We start from the raw sequence: 20003 nt of genomic DNA on the forward strand, positions 1-20003 counted from the left end.
CGGGCATGGTGCTGTGCACCTGTAGTCTCAGCTACTTGGGAGGCTGAGGCAGGAGAATTGCTTGAACCCAGGAGATACCACTGTACTCCAGCTTGGGTAACAAAGCGAGAGTTCATCTCAAACTATACAATTTCTGCTTGATAAATCCAACGCACTATTCTGTCTTAGTCAGTTATGTTTAAATACATTATTTTCACAAGTAGATAAATTGCCTGGAAGAAGTTGTAATAACTCTTCCTCAAAAAAGGCACTTCCAGCCGGGCGCGGTGGCTCAAGCCTGTAATCCCAGCACTTTGGGAGGCCGAGGTGGGTGGATCACGAGGTCAAGAGATCGAGACCATCCTGGTCAACATGGTGAAACCCCGTCTCTACTAATACAAAAAATTAGCTGGGCACGGTGGTGCGTGCCTGTAATCCCAGCTACTCAGGAGGCTGAGGCAGGAGAATTGCCTGAACCCAGGAGGCGGAGGTTGCGGTGAGCCGAGATCGCGCCATTGCACTCCAGCCTGGGTAACAAGAGCGAAACTCCGTCTCAAAAAAAAAAAAAAAAAGGCACTTCCATGGCATCTGTAAGGTATACTGTAAAAGAACAATGGCTGGTCATGAGAAGACTTGCTTTCTAATTCCAGATCTGATGCTTGCTGTGTGGCTTCAGACAAGTCACTGCATACCTTTAATTTCCTTAGCGGCTATATAATGCTAAGTATGAAGAAAGAGGATTTATATGAAAATCCTTTGAGAGGTTGAAATTGCTCTGCAATGAAAATCGTTACTAAAGCATAATTCCTCCTTTCCTCATTCTATTTATATTAGAATAATGCCCTTAATATATCTTTGCGATAACTTGCAATTCTCTCTTCCCTCCATTGATTCATTCATGAAATGACTAAAGGCATTTTGGTAGATAATAAAAGACAAGCGTCGGACTGGGCGTGGTGGCTCATGCCTGTAATCCCAGCACTTCGGGAGGCCGAGGCCAGCGGATCAAGAGGTCAGGAGTTTCAGACCAGCCTGGCCAACATGGTGAAATCCCGTCTCTACTAAAAATACAAAAATTAGCTGGGTGTGGTGGCATGTGACTGTAATCCCAGCTACTCGGGCGGCTGAGGCAGGAGAATTGCTTGAATTGGGACCTGGGAGGCAGAGGTTGCAGTGAGCCAAGATTGTGCCACTCCACTCCAGTCTGGGCTAGAGTGAGACTCTGTCTCAAAAAAAAAAAAAAAAAGAAAGAAAGAAAGAAAAAAGACAAGTGTCAATAACCTGTTACAGGAATAAAGCCAAATGGCTCGGTACCTTAAATGATCAATTCAAAGACTACACATTTGCTGTTTGTAAGACAGATACCATGTCTTTATGGGTTTTCAGATCCATCAGTTAAAAAACAAAGTAGTGGTATAACATATTCAAGAGATTTAATGTTATATTCATGAAGGCTGACAACCATGAAAACCATGTATCATTGTATTTGAACCACTAATTTCAGATGAAATCTAAACCACTGAATTCCTAATTGTTAGTAACTGACATGCCAACAAAAATTGTAAGGAATTATTTTGTAGCTAGATCACACTATTGTTACACATTTGCTCAAGAAAACAAAGTATGTATGTCACTAAAGTATGTCACTAAGTCCTGCCTTATCACTACAGTGGCTTCAATAAGATCCGCTCCGCCAAAAATTGAACAATTTATAAAATATATTTTAATTTGAAATTTATACTGTCATCTGTCAAATTCTGATGACTATACTTTTTGATGTAGTGTATGTGGTTAGAGCATTCTCTGAATAAATCCAAGGTAGCATTGCCATTCTTACAGGAGCCAGTTAACTTGAAAAGGACAAAAAAAAAAAAAAAATTCAGTGGCATATCACAACTTGGTTTTTAGCCACCTTCTCTGATTTTGGTGAAAGTGATTCAAAGGTGACCAGATAATTGTAAATGGACAGCCTGAGTAGGAAAATTACTTAAAATGGCATCTTTCCAAATGTACAGTACTTCCTAAAACTACAGATAAATGGAGTAAAACAAACACTACCTAATATAAACAACAAAGCATGCTGTGATCCAGTTGGAAAAAGAGCTTTTTTTTTTTCCATTGCAAAATCTAAGACTTCCCAGAGCAGATTCTGTTCTGGTGTGTGAATTTGAGCCAGTTGATTAAACCTTGAGCATGTTTCCTCACCTGTAAAATGGGGATAACAACATCAGTCTCCTTAGGGTTGCTGTGGAAATTATAGTAAGCAGTGAATGAAAGCTAACTATGAAGTAAAGGCTGTCATAATCGTAGTAGGAGCAGCAGCAGCCACAGTTCTCATTCTGTCCTGATGCATTGAGAATGATGTATGTTCTGACAGCGAAAATGAAGAGAATGTTTCGAGAAGAAAAGCATGATCAACGGTGGTGAATAGTGGAGTAAAATCGGTGGCTTTTGAATTTGACAAGAATGGAAATGTTGGTGGCATTACTTCAAGAGAACATTTCCAAAGCAGTAAGTGGGGAAGCCTCAATGTAGGCAGCTAAGGGAGAAACAAACGTAAAGAAAATAGAGGCAGCAGGTATGAGCTGGGGGTTTTCAATATTTTGTATTCACTATTAACTATTGTAGAGTCATGGTTTTAAAATATCAGAGAAAGGCTGGGTGCAGTGGTTCATGCCTGTAATCCCAGCACTATGGGAGGCCAAGGCGAGCAGATCACTTGAGGTCAGGAGTTGGAGACCAGCCTGGCCAATGTGGTGAAACCCTGTCTCTACTAAAAATACAAAAAATGAGTCCAGGCACAGTGACTCATGCCCGTAATCCTAGCACTTTGGAGGCTGAGATGGGTAGATCGCTTGAGATCAGGAGTTCAAAACCAGCTTGGCCATCTCAACGTGGTGAAACCCCATCTCTACTACAAATACAAAAAATTAGCTGGGCATGGTGGTGTGTGCCTGTAATCTCAGCTACTCAGGAGGCTGAGGCAGGAGAACTGCTTGAACCTGGGAGGCAGATGTTGCAGTGAACTAAGATCATGCCACTGCACTCAAGCCTGAGTGACAGAACCAGACTCCATCTCAAAAAAAAAAAAAAAAAAAAAGAGCCAGACATGGAGGCACTCTCCTGCAGTCCCAGCTACTTGGGAGGCTGAGGCAGGAGAAACGGTTGAACCCGGGAGGCAGAGGCTGCAGTGAGCTGAGATTGCACCACTGCACTCCGGCCTGGGTGATAGGGAGAGATTCTGTCTTTAAAAAAAAAAAAAAAAGAGTGGGGAGAGAAAGAAAGAGAAACATATGTTTCTGGGCTTCTTATTAAAATTCTCACTTACAGAAACTTACAGGATTGAGAAAAATACAACTGAGACCGTCTTATTGCCATGGCTGTCAGTCATAAACAAGAAAAATGTTCCATTCGTGGTTGTCAACATGTAAAACTATTGAGGATGTATTTTACTATCGTGATTTCTATAGAGCACACTGATAATACAAACTGGTAAGTGAAATGGGCAGCGGGAGGCAAGCCACAACTCTAAGTAGATTGGAGACTGAAAGAGAATGCATTTTTAGTGACTGATGAAACACGATATGCCCTCTAGATTACTGCTATACCACTGAAAGCTGCTGATACATTTTTCTCATTGATGACATAAGGAAGAGGAGAAATAATGTGATTGAGACAGGAAGCAATTGGCCATGCAATTTCTTTCAAGATATGGATATATATGCATGCTTGAAAGCAGAAGGTAAGGGGCCAGCGAACAGGAAGAGAACACAGATAGAGAAGAGGAAGGGGATCTACTTGAAGGTGATGTCTGCAGGTGGGGCGGGGAGAAGAGGAAGGGGAAGAGTTTAGCAACAAAGTATCTCATATTTTAAGACAGCCATTAGTCTTAATTCAGTAACAGTAGCAACTCCATTTATCTAGTACACATTATCACATTAAAATGGTGTCAAATATCTATCTGTCTTATACATTGTAAGAGATAGTGCTTAAAAGGTAATCACATTTTTTAAGAGTCTTTTATTGTCTGAGCATACTTCACATTTTTCGTTTGTTCTTGTTTTTTGAGACTGCAGAGTCTCATTCAGTCGCCCAGGCTGGAGTGCAATGGCATGATCTCAGCTCACTGCAACCTCCACCTCCTGAGTTCAAGCAATTTTCCTGCCTCAGCCTCCCAGTAGCTGAGATTACAGGAGCCCACCACCATGCCCAGCTAATTTTTTTGAATTTTTAGTAGAGATAGGGTTTCACCATGTTGGCCAGGCTGATCTCCAACCCTGAACCTCAGATGATTTGCCTGCCTCGGCCTCCCAAAGTGCTGGGATTACAGTTGTGAGCCACCGTGCCCGGCGTAATTCACATTTGATTTTTAATGGTGTCAGTATAAATTGTAAATTAAGTAGTAACATCATTTATTCATCTTTTTGACTTAAAAATATACCTCAAATTCATGGAGCATTCATAGTTTACAAAAGCTTTCACAGAATCCTCACAACGCTGTGAGTCTCCCAGGCTGAACTGCAGTGGTGTATCTCAGCTCACTGCAACCTCCACCTTCAGGTTCAAGCAATTCTCCCATCCCGGCCTCCTGAGTAACTGGGATTACAGGCATGAACCACCAAGCCCAGCTAATTTTTATATTGTTAGTAGAGACGGGGTTTCACTATGTTGGTCAGGCTGGTCTCAAAATCCTAGTATCAAGTAATCTGCCTGCCTTGGCCTCCCAAAGTGCTGGGATTACAGGCCTAAACCACTGTGACTGGCCTATAATTTTCATATTAAGATAAAGAAATTGAGAGTCATAAAGGTTAAATGACATGTGTGAGGTTACACAGCTAGTAAATAGGACAGCCATATGCAAATCCACTATTTTGAAATATCCTCTCATTCTTCCTCTCTCCATTCCTCTAGCAAGAAATTCTAATTTTCCCCATTTCATCTAGCACTCCTGATAAAGACAAAAACACTAAGATATCAGCAAGACATAAAACATCAGGGTATTCCGAGGCGGGTGGATCACGAGGTCAAGAGATCGAGACCATCCTGATCAACATGGTGAAACCCCGTCTCTACTAAAAATACAAAAAATTAGCTGGGCATGGTGGCGCATGCCTGTAATCCCAGCTACTCAGGAGGCTGAGGCAGGAGAATTGCCTGAACCCAGGAGGCGGAGGTTGCGGTGAGCCGAGATCGCACTGTTGCACTCCAGCCAGAGCGAAACTCCGTCTCAAAAAAAAAAAAAAAAAAAAAAAAAAAAATCAGGGTATTCCCACTAGTCAGAAAATTGACTTAGATTTTAGCCTGTGAAAAAATCCCCGTTGATGCAAGACTAAAATGTAAATCATCTCTGATGGCACCATATCCACAGACTTAGCAAAGAGATCAACCAGAATCAAGGAGAGGAATCTGCATTCATGTGTTAAGCCTCCACCCTGTGTGATACATCTATCAACTTGCCAAGTTATCTTTGAAATCTTTAAATATATATTTTTGATATTCTTAACATATATATTCAATTATATATATAATTTGCCAGTACTTTATTTTAAATTTTGATATCATTATTGTCAAGTAAATTGGTATATAACTTACTTTTCTAGTAGCTGTATTTGGCCTTTTAAATTAGGCCAGGTGTGGTGCCTCATGCCTGTAATCTCAGCACTTTGAGAGGCTGAGGCGGGTGGATCACCTGAGGTCAGGAGTTTGAGACTAGCCTGGCCAACATGGTGAAACCCCATCTCTACTAAAAATACAAAAACTAGACAGATGTGGTGGCAGGTACCTGTAGTCTCAACTGCTCAGAAAGGTGAGACAGGAGAATCACTTGAACCTGGAAGGCGAAGGTTGCAGTGAGCTGAGATCATGGCTCTGCACTCCAGCCTGGGAGATAAGAGACTCTATCTCAAAAAAATCCAAGAAATTCATATCAAGTATTCATTATGCTTAATTCTTTAAACACCAATTTCAAAACCAAAAGTAAAATAAAATAGATAGGGACTATCTACTTTGCACGTAACTTCCCTTCCCCTGAAGAGTCCCCCTCAGAAATGTGGTTTTCAAGGTTGGGTGCAGTGGCTCATGCCTGTAATCCCAACACTTTGGGAGGCCAAGGCAGGTGGACCATTTGAGCTCAAAAGTCCAAGACCACCCCGGGCAACATGGTAAAACACCATCTTTACAAAAAAATACAAAAATTAGCTGGGTGTAGTGGCATGTACATGTAGTCCCAGCTACTTGGGGGGCACAGGTGGGAGGATTGCTGGAGCCTGAGAGGTCAAGGCTGCAGTGAGCTGAGATCATGTCACGGCACTACTGGGTGGCAGAAAAAAAAAAATGTGGCTTTTCTAGGAGTTAATCACTGGTTAGCTAAGAAAAAGGAGACTTACAGACACTATTTACCCATGACTAAATCAATGATTGCTACCACGAGGTACCTTGGCCTAAAAAGAAGCAACCTTAAGATTTCAGAGAAAAGCAGGTTGATCGTCCTAGCTCTTACACATGAAGAATTGTTAGCTCTTTTTATTGTATGTATACATCCTGAATAGACAGTTTGTGGTTTCCTTTAAACGATGCAATGTCACACTCCATTGATGGCTGCCTGCTATGTAACTTTCTTGCCTTTTACAACCCAGGAGACACACTGCAGGATTTCAATCTCCAAATGGTTTGGCAAGATGTAAATAATCATGCAAACATCTATAGTTATCCACCTACACTTTCCTCATTCTACTACTTAAAAAAAAATGGGTTTAAAAACATGCATAAAGTATAAAAGTAAAACTTGGGTACTCCAATAATCTCTTCCTCATGAAAAATTACTAGCATCTTTTTGGCATGGTTTATTAAAACTTTAAGAGTTGAAATTTCCACCTCTAGTGCCATTCCTTTTCTCTCTCTTTCTCCTTCTGTCTTTCCAGATCCTTTTTCTCCCTAATATGAGACAGAGAAACTAAAATATTATTGTCATGTTTCTCAGAGTAATAGAATTAATTCTAACCTTTATAGCATGTGTCCTTGAATTGACTATTACTTTAGTACAGAAGAAAAACTTGATTTAATGGAATATTATCGATTTTGAGTGAGGTTCTGTATTAATTGCTACAGAGGTTGTAAATAGGAACAAAAGTCTGTTCTCGACTTCAGTGGGCTTTACAGGGTAATAGTAACTCTAAGAGAGATAATAATTATAAATACACTGACTTTTCTCCTTACAGTTTAGGCGGTTTCCATGGGCAAAACCTCATTTGATCCTTAAAACATTCTTGTGAGGAAGATAGGCAGATACTATTTTCCAAACTCTACAAATGAGATAGAAATTTTAAAAATCCTGAAAGGATTGCAAATAACTAGACAGACAAATTGTTATAACTAGATAAATGTGTTCTAATTATGTGTGTGTGTGTGTGTGTGTTCTGCTCTCACCACCTCCCATAGCTTATCCTTGGAAAGAAAGTACCTTGGCTTAGCAAAATGTCTATCCCACTGATCTGTCATAATGTTTAAAATGTCATTTTAGAAATTCTTTACTCTGGGTGTCTACAGGAGGTTCCATTAGAACAGTCTTAGAGAGAAATGAAAAAAAAATACTAAACACTAATAATATATAAGTAGATAACTTTACTACATAACTGAGCTTCTTAGATAATGACAGGTTGGGGACAGGTATAGTGGCTCTTGTTTGTAACCCCAGCACTTTGGGAGGCCGAGGCACAAGGATTGCTTGAGGCCAGAAGTTTGAGACCAGCCGGGGTAACATAGGGGATTCCCACCCCCCCCAACCCCCTCCAGCAACACACACATCTCTACAAAAAATCAATTAGCCAAAAGTCATGTCACATGCCTATGGTCCTAGTTACACAGGCAGCTGAGGTGGGAGGATTGCTTGAGCCTGAGGGGTCAAGGCTGCAGTGAGCCATGATCACACCACTGCACTCCAGTCTGGTAACAAAATCCTGTCTCTATTTTAAAAAAAAAGAGAGAGAGAGAGAGATAATGAAAGGTTGGAGTACCTGTCCTGAACAAAATGGGAAAAGTTTTGATGGAAGAGAAGAGAGACAGATCGCAATAAAGCCCTGGACACAGCAGCCTGAGGATCCCTGTAAAACTGAGTATAGGGTGAAGGTGGAGTGGATGTTTAATAGGGGAGAGAAACTGACTCTCTTCACAATTTTGCTTCCATTAATACCTAAACCCTGGGGCTCCATTTCAGTTTCCAGTAGGCCTATGTTGGAAACTCACCTCCAAGGTACGAGTTTCCCTGGCACACCACCAATTACATAATGGTCTTTTAAAAACAAGTCAACTTCGGTACCATCTACTCAGCTGGCATTTACCTTCCTTACCTGGTACCACCCTCATTCTTAGAATTAAAGAAAAAAGGCCGGGCGCGGTGGCTCATGCCTGTAATCCCAGCACTTTGGGAGGCTGAGGCGGGTGGATAACGAGGTCAAGAGATCGAGACCATCCTGGTCAACACAGTGAAACCCCGTCTCCACTAAAATACAAAAATTAGCTGCGTGTGATGGCGCGCACCTGTAGTCCCAGCTAACCCCGTCTCTACTAAAATACAAAAATTAGCTGCGTGTGATGGCGCGCACCTGTAGTCCCAGCTAACCCCGTCTCTACTAAAATACAAAAATTAGCTGCGTGTGATGGCGCGCACCTGTAGTCCCAGCTAACCCCGTCTCTACTAAAATACAAAAATTAGCTGCGTGTGATGGCGCGCACCTGTAGTCCCAGCTAACTCCGTCTCTACTAAAATACAAAAATTAGCTGCGTGTGATGGCGCGCACCTGTAGTCCCAGCTAACCCCGTCTCTACTAAAATACAAAAATTAGCTGCGTGTGATGGCGCGCACCTGTAGTCCCAGCTAACCCCGTCTCTACTAAAATACAAAAATTAGCTGCGTGTGATGGCGCGCACCTGTAGTCCCAGCTACTCGGGAGGCTGAGGCAGAATTGCTTGAACTCGGGAGGTTGCCGTGAGCCGAGATCGTCTGGTTGGCGTCCGGCGACAGAGCAAGACTCTGTCTCAAAAAAAAAAAAAAGAAGAAGAAGAAGAAGAAAAGGAAAAAGGCGAATCCTAACGTCCCTTCTGCTCACTTTGCCCTCTATTCACTTAGGCCACATCTTACATCTGCTCTTCTGTTTTCCATACTACTCTCTCAACTCCTTTCTTTCATATTTGCGAGAAATTTAAGGTCGTTTGGGTTCCTCTCATTTAAAAAGTTCAACAGAAGTGTGTTGCAACACCTTAATCAAAGTTTAAGGCTAAGCTCTTTAGCGTTTCTTTACCCACTTCCTCTGCTCAATCCTTCGTCTCCTAACCACTGAAATGAAGGCTATGACTATCTCCAGTCTTAGCACGGTGCCAGGCATGTAGGTGTTCAAACAAATGTTAAATAAATCTTAGTTATTAGATAACAGCATTGTCTGTAAAACTCTGAAATTTCTTAAAAGTCGATTCCTAAAATTTAAAAAGCTCATAAATTTTTTAGTCTGTAATTACAATTCCTGAAATCTTCTATTCATGAAAGACTGTACTACGAAATTCTAAAAATCGACATAAAGCCTAAAAAGCCACTCGGGGGTTTATGAAATTTACCATGTTCTGTCTTCTTTTAATTCATTCATAATCTTCTCTCAGGATACAAGGAGCAAAACTAGTTTGTGTTGTACCTTAAGTAGTTACACACTCATTAGGTTTCAGAATCGTTAAAATTTTATCTTGTTTAGGAAACTGCTTACCTTGGAAGGGCAAATTGCCATTTCTCGCCATCTGGGCACCGGGGACGCAAGGGAAGCCCCCCTAAACGTCACTTCCACGCCCCCATATTATGCTAAGGAACTTCTAGTTGACTCCTTAGGCATTTCAGCAGTATTTTTGACCGGTACTAGGAACTGAGGAGAGGTCTAGAAAGGGAGCAAGTGCACAGTCCCGGCCCCAAAGAGGTTACGATGCAGAGAGACGCAGGCTCGAAACTCGGAACAAAAGCAGTGACTGCATAATAAGGCACTGCTGGGGGTGGGGGATGGGGAGCTGCACGCCGGTTGTTAACTTCAGGAAAGCAGTTTCCAGGAGGTGAGAGTTTAAGCCAGATCTGAAAGAGGTTGATTTGTAATCATTTGCAGGAGGCCACTGGAGGCAGCGGCCAGGGTTTCCACTTAGGAGATCAACTTCTCCCGTGGTGGAAAAGTGGGAGGTCATACAGGGACTGACTTCTGAGTGTCCAAAGGTTGACCTGGGGAAAGACTGATTTTGAGGTTTTAATAGGTAAGTTTGGGGACATCATTGATGAAGGTGGGCAGGGAAGGAGGCTTTTTTTTTTTTTTTTAACGTTAGAGTAAAAAACTTAGATTCGATGAGATGGGTAAAAAAAAATAGGAAAATTTAAGGGGAAGAATCATTATGATTGTTATGTAAAAATAAATTTGCGATAGAGAAGTTCTAGAGCTCAGGAAATGAGCTAGAGCATGCTATAATTAAGGCCTAGGTAGTGAGGATCAGGAATAAAATGGTAGCTGAGGAAATTTCAAAGTTGAATAAGCAGTAATAAATATGAAAAAAAAGCTAAACTACAAACATCTGCTCCTTAATTACTAACACTAGAAACGAGAATTTCTTGTCTCTTCCCACTCCGCACCTCTTCCGAGCTTACATCATTGTATTCAAGGCATTTTATTGAAGACACTGTTCAGCACTCTCCACCTTATCCCTTACACAGTTTGCCTTTGCTTTTTTTTCCCCATTTCACTCATTCTCTTCATTTATTCACATCATTTTAGTCCTTAAAAGACCCCTCCCAATTACTAGATCAGAGGGAGGCAAACTAAGACTCTTCATATCTCCCAAATGACCTTCCAGAATGGATTTATGGCATTATAATAGGAACGCAAGAGTTTTTATTTTTCTTTCATTAATATTTTGCTTTCAAGGAATTACAGGAAAAACCCTATTGCATGCCAGAAATACTTAAATTTTAAATATTTCATCTAAAGAGATGACTTCATGTAATGCTTTTAATGCATTTTAGAATTTCAGGTGGTGGGCAAAAGTACAAGACAGACGTTAGATGTTTTGAGTGGGAGGAGTACACTGGGGCCATTATTGAATCAATTATTATGCACTTAAATATATAGAAAAAAGAATGAAATTAGTATTAAACTATGCAAATTTATCCCTTATCTTTAATCTTTATTTGCATGACTACATTTTAAGCAGTTGTAACCTTCATGTACATATTTGGTATTTTTTCAAATATGAATTGATTAGACACTTGCTGTTTTGTTATCTATTTTGTTAACATAAGAACTTCCTGTGTTACTATGTCAGATCTTTGCTATTTTGTTATCTATTTTGTTAATATAAGAACTTCCTGTGTTACTATGTCAGATTTTTTTTTTTTTTTTTTTTTAAATGGAGTTTCGCTCTTATTGCCCAGGCTGGAGTGCAATGGCGCCATCTCGGCTTACTGCAACCTCTGCCTCCTGGGTTCAAGCGATTCTCCTGCCTCAGCCTCCCGAGGAGCTGGAATTACAGACTCCCCCCACCACGCCCAGCTAATGTTTCAGATTTTTAGTAGAGACCGGGTTGCATTATGTTGGCCAGGCTGGTCTCAAACTCGTGACCTCAGGCGATCCACCCGCCTCCGCCTCCCAAAGTGCTGGGATTACAGGCGTCAGCCACCGCGCCCCGCCTCGACGTCAGATCTTAATTAGTCATTTCCTTTTAGTTAGAATCCTGCCCCACTCCTCCCCGCCTTCAGTTTTTCAGTGTTTGGATAATATGCTGTGAATACCTTTGAGCACCCATTTCTTTATTCAGCTCATACCACTGAAAGATACTACTCATAATAAAATTGTTGATGAAAAGATAGGAACCATTTTATAGCTTGTCTTACATATTGCAAAATTTTGCACTGTATTGATGTATTAACTTTGCATCTTTGTCTTCTTTTTAAGCTCTCCTTGGAGAGTTTTTACATTTTCAGAATACTCCACAGAGTGGCCAAAATAGAACTGGCGCATCATTGAGTATAGGTTCAGTTAAAAACAACAATCTGGCTCAGAGTTGAGCACAAAGAATCCAATAAATATTAATGGATTAACTTTCAGGTACCTCAGCCTTGACTTGCCTGGAAGATTTCCCCTCCTTAATCTATTTATTCTTTCTTTTCGGTATCTACTTCATTATTTAAATGGGCAATTTCGGGTTAGGCAGTTCTGGATAGCAGTGCCTTTCCTGTTCCCGTTCTGGACCATCTCTCGCCTTTTTGATGTGCAAGGAAGCCCAATTCACAGCCGTCATCGCCACTAAAGTTACACCAGGGGTCATCTCAAGAAGGAAGTGTTTTCTGTGAGAATTTCTATACAAGTGAATTGGGGAAGGCTTTAAAGATAACGGAAGTGGCACGCGTTTCTCCCAAACAATTCGACGCTGTGTAAATCACAGAAACTCGGGGAAGGACTAACGATGTCCGTGGATGATTCTGCGGCTCACAGGCACACAGGGCACACTGGATTTACCCTCCCCGGCCCCGACGGCCACCACAGGTGCGAAGCCCGCCCGGGTAGGCAGCGCTTGCTGTCCCCGCAGAGCCGGCGAGGGGAGGGGCTGTGGGAGGGGCGGGGCCTGCCGCGCGTCACCGCTGTCGTAGCCGCCGGACCGGGTCTCCGCGGCCGCCGAACCGGGGGACTGGGGGCCGGGGTGAGCGCCAAGATGGCCGCCCCAGCTCGGGCTGGTGAGTGTGCTCGAGGGCGCGCGGCCGCGGCGATTGGCGGAGTGGGGCCCCCTGCGGGAGCGGACGTGCGACGGCGGCCCCCGGGGCCGGTGGGCACCTGGCGGCGTGTTCCCGCCGCGAGGGGCGCTGGGGGGTCCTGAGGGAGGGGGAGACGGGGGCTGCGGGCGCGCAGAGGGGAGCCAGCCGAGGGGCACGCGGCGGCGGCGGCGGCGGCGGCGGGTCCGGCGATTTTTGAATTGGCACCCCTGGGAAGTTTCGGTGGGTTCTGCGGCGCTCTGGCCCTGTCCTGGCGGCCGCCTTACGAGTGTCCGGAGATGGGGCAGCGGGCTGGAGGGGCGGGCTGGGGGAGAAGGGGCGCGGGCGAGGACTTGGGGGGCGCGGAGGGGCTGCGCGCTGACCCCGGCCCCAGCGTCGCGGGGCTGGCGCGGGCTGGGCGATGTGTGGAGCACGCACTGCCCGGGTCCAGCCGCATCCTCCCTGCCGCCGGGATTGCAGCGAGGTGATGCTCTAAGCCCTGGGGCGCTTCGGGAGGGTGGTTCTGGCGCTTGGTTTAGAAGGAATGCGCTTTCCCTCGTCTTGCCTGCCTCCTCTCCATCGATCGGTCCCAGTGCTGCCGGCACCTGCTGCAGCTTAAGATCCCAGTGCTTGAAAATCCGCTTCCTAAAACCATTCTCGATAGCCTTCCATGAGAAAGAAATGCCATGTGACTGAATTCATTATGTGGGATAAGAAACCTGTCAGTGTGGGCGGAGGGGAACCTGGTAGTATGTTAAATTTTTAGAGTAGGTAAGACACCATCCCCTGCCCCCAGGAAAAAAGAAAGTGAAACATAGTAATTGTTTCATATGCAAGTTTGAGCTGTTGAAAGAAAGTGAAACATAGTAATTGTTTCAAATGCAAGTTTCAGCTGTTGTTAAATTCTACTGATAGCTGGATAATTTCTTTGTTTTAATATTAGAAGCAAAACCATTTAGGAATTGTTGGGAAATTCACTTTTTTCCTCAGACCAACCCCCCAAGTCCCCCACTCCCGCCACCTTTTAAATCTTAATTTTTGTATCTGGGAAAGAAACGGGGATTGTGAAATTAGCATGGAAATAAGACCTTCAGGTCCTGCACTTGAATTCCTTATTATCTGTTAAGTAGCTGCCTGTGGGGGTGAAAGTGACTTTTGGGGCCTGGAATTCCATTTTGAGTTGTGTTCAAAACGAGCATTTGCTGTAAACAAGGAAAAAGAACGGGCTGTTCACTGTGGTGAAGTTCGGAAAGCCAAATAGGAGTTAAGCGCATGTTTATTTCATAATCTCAATGAGATTCAATATTCAGTTGCCTTGAAAGAGATGAAAGTTTGTATTCTTGGAACCCTAATCGTTTTGTCCTTAATTCAGCATATCAGGTTTTGTCCTTAATTCAGCATCTCGGGATATTTGAAAGAGCTTTTAAACGTTTTGGAACTTGCAAGTTTTCTCTCTTTATTCTAGTGTTTTTAGTACTAGCCATTAGTTTTGCGTATGTTTGATGTAACATTTTTTAGTCCAGTATTTATCACTGTGGACTATCCAAATTCAAATGTGAAGATATTCTAATATCAAAAAATTAGTCCAGTGCATACAGTTTAGAAAGCTGAAATGTTTTGACTACTTTGTATATCAGTCTTCTTTTTCTTCCCAAATGTTAATTGAGATTTTTTAGCTCAAAAAAGTTTAAGTGATAAGTGAACCCACATTTAGTATAATATACAATGATACACCTTTTGGAATACTTAAAATGGAAAATCTGTTGAAGATTTGGGTTAGATATTTGAAATGAATTTTCTACCTAGTTGTCTTTCTCCTTTTTCTACAGACTTATCTTTTCTGTACTACAAAGAAAGAAAGTGTCATACGCTCAACCAAATTTCTCCTCTACACATTTGAATCTTACTGTTACAGCGTTTTGGTTCTGCATAAGAGAATTTTCTGCTCTTTGGGTTGTTTGAAGGCAGAGTCTGTGTTTTATTTGTGTATCTCTAGTACCTGACTGCTTAACATGGGGGGAAAACCCCTGTAAAAGTTTGTTGAATTGGGGTTTTGAATGGTAGAGTACAAAAGTTTGGCTTCTTGGTAGCCCAAAAAAGAAAAAAAAAAGTGCTTTGAAGTTTTCTGTCCTTCCTGCAGTGTTAAGACAGAACAAACGTGGGTGCCAGATTCTAATGGAGTTGCCTGGTCCAGGGAGATTAGCGAGAGGCTGGGGCATGGGCTCAGGAGTATCAAGATAGGAAATAAATCATGTGCCTGAATAATTCTCTGAATTCAGTAATGGGGAACAGTTTTGTTATTAGGCCCAGCCTAAATAGGTGACAAATAACTGAAATACATGAGGATTCTACAAATAATGGCTTTCTGGCTAAAAATCATTGTAAAAAGTGTAACTGATATTCACAGCAATTTTAGACACCATAGAAAACTTTATTAGGAAGAATTCATTTTTAATGGAGTTTTACACGTCATAAAAAAAAGCTATTTTGTAGTCTAACGATATACTCATTAGGCTAGATCATAGATGTCCTAGAAATGACAGAGTCTAGGCATTTTATACACAGAATATTTGAATTCAATTTTTGAGACCCACGATAGGATGCTTAGTATTTTTCTGTTTCTCCCATTGTTATGAAGTTAGCTGCAATAGATTGACATGTAAGTATGTTGATGTCTCACTGATGATAACTGTTTTGGAACAAAATTACTTGTTAAGTAAGGATGGGGTGAGAAATTCAAATAACCCGGAGGCAGAAATTGCTTTCAGGAGCTTTATCTTACAACGTGTTCAACTAGATTCAATCTCTGCTTCAGGAGAGGCATGTTAGAGACATGAGGAAGGCCCAAGGGAAAAGTGTCCTTTATTGTTTAATGAGTTTCAAGCGAGATCAGGGTAATTATAGATTCTAGATCTCTAAAGGAAGAAAGAATAACCAGAGCCTTTCTAGGGATAAAGGAAAGGAAATACATCATGATTGACATGGAGAGGTGCCAAAGCACATAATGGACATAATAGCAAACCTAAGAGGGAGTAGGGAGGGTTTGAGAGCCCATTGTGTTCATTCGTTGAGTAATTTGTTCATTCAAAAATATTGAACCCCTTTCTGTGTACCAAGCACTATGCTTGACCTTTGGCATTTTACAAACATTTCTTAAGAGGATAAAGTACTATGGTGGTTCCGTGAAGTAAATGGAAAATGGAAAACTACTTATACGAGTGGGTAAGATTTACCCTAATTACTACAAACTATGGGTAAAGTTGTTTACATTTTTATTCAAATGCATTGTGGTGGTTAGTAATTCCTAAGGCCTACTTTCTATCGACCATTTCCTCCTATCTTTTATTATGGAAAATAAAAAATCATACAACTTTTAATAGCCTATAGGGGATCTGTTTAGATTATTTGTTACTGTTTAAAGAAAAATGTTTTGTTACAGAAATTATCTTCATTAAAATAGTCAACATATTCTCCCTTTAGGAGATTTTAAGATTTTTTTTTTTTAATGAGATGCTTGCTGTGACACTTTTATTTTAAAATTTATTCTATTTTATGCCCAGTGGTACTTGTATTTCTTCTTTCTTTAATAGAGGTAGAATGTATATGTGTTTGTGTAAAATATGCATGCCCATTTCTTATGAAAATAGTTTGTATCCCAATTATGAAGAGTTTTAAAAAGTAAACATTCACAGTAAGATTTGTTAAAAACATCTTAACAAAAGATGTTTGAAAAGTGGTTCATAGTATATGAGAGTAGAAAAGTATATATTGTTCCAAAGTTTAAAGGCTTTTATGTGCCATGTTAAGAAGTTTAGATTTAGCTTGTGGTCTTTCAAGACTTTAAACAATCTTAATGTTTATAAAATTGCGGCTATTTTAGAAATAGCTTAATATTTATAAAATTCTGATTGTAAGACACTAAGATATAAAATGTAAATATCGTATGATGATTATTTGACTACGAATGAGCTATGGAGGGGAAGCTTCTTCATAGTGAATGAAAATATTATCTCAGTGTCTATTCAGATTTTAACATATAGATTCTTTTTTTCTTTATTTTCTCACACTACACAGCTGTATACATTAATTCTTTTTAGGAATGCATTTTAGCCATTTCCCTCATTCTGTGACTTTATTAAATAGTAATTTAATTTGGCTGTTTTTTTTTTTTTTTTTTTTTTTTTTTGGTTTTGTTTGTTTTTTGATGTTTATTCTTCATGGTAACTTCCTGACATAAATTGTTGTGGTTTTTTTGTTTTTTGTGTTTTGAGATGGAGTTTCGTTCTTGTTGCTCAGGCACTCACCGCAACCTCCGCCTCCCAGGTTCAAGCGATTCTCCTGCCTCAGCCTCCCGAGTAGCTGGGATTACAGGTATGCGCCACCACACCCAGTTAATTTTTTGCATTTTTAGTAGAGACGGGGTTTCTCCATGTTGGTCAGGCTGGTCTTGAACTCCCTACCTCAGATGATCTGCCTGCCTCGGCCTCCCAAAGTGCTGGGGTTATAGGCGTGAGCTATTGCACCCGGCCTTATTAAAACATTTTTTAAAGAAGGAATCGGAAAATTGAGTTACTAATTATACCAATTAGATCTATATTACATTATTCATGCCATTGACCTTTGGTACCTGATACCCTCTTGTAAGAACCTCCAGGGCCTACAGCTGTATAGTCCCTTTCCATGCTTTCTTTCAATGTGTCTTAATAAACTGAGGTAGAAAGGGAGTGGCTGGCTGAAAAGTTTATTATGTCAAAGATAACAAATTTACAGTAGAATGTTCATTTTTGAAGTAAAAAAATTTAGCTACCCTTCTGATTTTTCAGTGATTCTTGTAGCTTTCAAGTAACTGGGACTATAGGCATGTATTGCCACATGTGGATTTTTAAAAATTATTTTAATAGTGATGAGAGCTCACTATATTGCTGGAAAAACATCCCTCTTTTAAACTAGAGACAAGATCTTGCTATGTTGCCCAGTTTGGGACTTACTGTTTTTTTTCTTTCTTTCTTTCTTTTTTTTGGCAGTGTCTCTCTGTCACCCAGGCTGGAATACAGTGGCATGATTTCTGCTCACTGAAGCTTCTGCCTCCCAAGTTCAACTCTCCTGCCTCAGCCTCCAGAGTAGCTGGGACTACAGGCGTGCACCACCATGCCTGGCTAATTTTTTTATTTTTAGTAGAGACAAGGTTTCACCATATTGGCCAGGCTGGTCTCCACCCACCTCAGCCTCCCAAAGTGCTGGGATTACAGGTGTGAACCACCGTGCCCAGCAGGACTTACTGTTTTCAACCTCTGCTTTTTTTGTTTTTTTTTTGTTTGTTTGTTTTTTGAGACAGAGTCTTGCTCTTTCACCAAGGCCAGAGTGGAGGGCCACGATTTCAGCTCACTGCAACCTCCGCCTCCCAGGTTCAAGCGATTCTCTTGCCTCAGCCTCCTGAGTAGCTGGGATTATAGGTATGTGCCACCATGCTCAACTAATGTATTTTTAGTAGAGATGGGGTTTCACCATATTGGTCAAGCTAGTCTTGAACTCCTGACCTTGTGATTCACCCACCTCAGCCTCCCAGTAGCTGAGATTACAGGTGCCCACCACCACGGCCAGCTAATTTTTGTATTTTTAGTAGTGACAGGTTTTCACCATGTTGGCCAGGCTGATCTCAAACTCCTCAGGTGATCCACCGACCTTGGCCTCCCAAAGTGCTGGGATTATGGGCATGAGCTACTGCACCTGGCCTGTTTTCGACCTTGGATTCAAATATCATAAAGAGAATGACCTGCAGTTAATGCTAATTGGTTGCTCCAAGAGTTTGGTAGCCTGAAACAATATGGCTATATAGCTATACAGTCTTCTTAAAGCCCTGAGAGAAGTTTTAGGTGAAAAGATGACGTTTGGGATATAGTCTTTTCTTGACCATAAGGAGCCTACCCAACAATTAGGTGGTAGAGTAAGGATGTGTGCACACATAAATAACACAAGGATTCACATTTGGCAAGTGGCATAATGTTGGCACAATCCAAAGTATTTTAAGAAATTAGAGAAGGCTGGGCATAGTGGCTCATTTCTGTAATCCTAGCATTTTGGAAGACCAAGGCAGGAGGATCACTTGAGGCCAGGGGTTTGAGACCAGCCTGGGCAAAATGGTGAAATCCCATCTCTACAAAAAATATAAGAGTTAGCCAGACATGGTGGCATCCGCCAGTAATCCCAGCTACTTAGGAGACTGAGGTGGGAGGATCACTTGAGCCTGCAACAGCAGAGGTTGCGGTAAGCCAAGATCACGCCACTGTCGTCTAGCCTGGGTGACAGAGTAAGACCCTGTGTTAAAAAAAAAAAAAAAAAAAAAGTTAGAGGAGAAGATATTATTATTATTATTTGAGATGAAGCTTCACTCTTGTTGCTCAGCCTGGAGTGCAATGGCGTGATCCCAGCTCACTACAATCTCTGCCTCGCAAGTGATTCTCGTGCCTCAGTTTCCCAGGTAGCTGGGATTACAGGTGTGCACCACCATGCATGCCCGGCTGGTTTTGTATTTTTAGTAGAGATGGGGTTTCACCATGTTGGTCAGGCCGGTCTCAAAGTCCTGACCTCAAGTGATCCACCCGCCTCAGCCTACCAAAGTGCTGGGATTACAGGCGTTAGCCACCGCGCCCAGCCGAGAAGATATTATTTTCAACCAAAAAGACTTTATGAAGGAGTTGGACCTTGGAGAATGAAGATGAGTTCTGGAAATTAGCTGGGGCTGACTATTTGGCTGGCATGCACATGACAGGTAGAAGGGTAATAAGGCGAAGAGAGGTTAGAATCTGTGGAGAATTGTGAAAGCAAGACTAACAAATGTATATGTTTTTATTGAAATAGATACACAACTGCTAATATGAAATTACTTGCAATCAGCATTTTTAAAATGAAACAGGAAATATCAGCATACATTATTCTTTTTTGTTTTTTGAAGACAGGGTCTTGCTCTGTTGCCGAGGCTGCAGTGCAGTGGCACCATCATGGCTCGCTGTAGCCTCAACCTCCCCAGGCTCAGGTGATCCTCCCACCTCAGCCTCCTGAGTAGCTGGGCTTATAGGCACACACAACTATATGCCAGGTAATTTTTGCATATTTTGTTTATCCATGTTGCCCAGGCTGGTCTTGAACTCCTGAGCTCTCAAGCAGTCTGCCCACCCTGGCCTCCCAAAGTGCTGGGAGTTTGTATTCTGAGCATGAGCCACTGTGCCCAACCAGAATTCATTCTTCTTCTTTTTTTTTTTTTTTTTTT

At 41.8% G+C, this 20003-nt stretch overlaps 1 protein-coding gene and 1 long non-coding RNA gene across 8 annotated transcripts in view; one reads left to right on the forward strand and one right to left on the reverse strand.

Moving 5' to 3' along the window:
* Window positions 1–9945, reverse strand: part of LOC135275357 (uncharacterized) — a 160329-nt gene extending 150384 nt beyond the window's left edge. For both annotated transcript variants that reach the window (XR_010342934.1, XR_010342933.1), the window contains exon 1: window positions 9729–9945. This is a non-coding gene — a long non-coding RNA (uncharacterized LOC135275357). The remainder of the gene's footprint in view (window positions 1–9728) is intronic.
* A 2567-nt stretch (window positions 9946–12512) lies between these two features.
* Window positions 12513–20003, forward strand: part of USP44 (ubiquitin specific peptidase 44) — a 30522-nt gene continuing 23031 nt past the window's right edge. The window contains exons 1-2 of one of the 6 annotated variants that reach the window (XM_064376864.1): window positions 16953–17107; window positions 17761–18189. The gene's annotated coding sequence lies outside the window, so the exon portion shown is untranslated. Of the gene's footprint in view, window positions 12534–12656; window positions 12722–12909; window positions 12980–16952; window positions 17108–17214; window positions 18190–20003 lie in introns of those variants that run through there. The other 5 variants (XM_064376871.1, XM_064376863.1, XM_064376866.1 and 2 more) reach the window with 5 other exon arrangements.

This window comes from Aotus nancymaae, unplaced genomic scaffold (assembly GCF_030222135.1).
Source record: "Aotus nancymaae isolate 86718 unplaced genomic scaffold, 86718_ANA_hifiasm-v0.15.2.pri h1tg000016l, whole genome shotgun sequence".
Lineage (NCBI taxonomy): Eukaryota > Metazoa > Chordata > Mammalia > Primates > Aotidae > Aotus > Aotus nancymaae.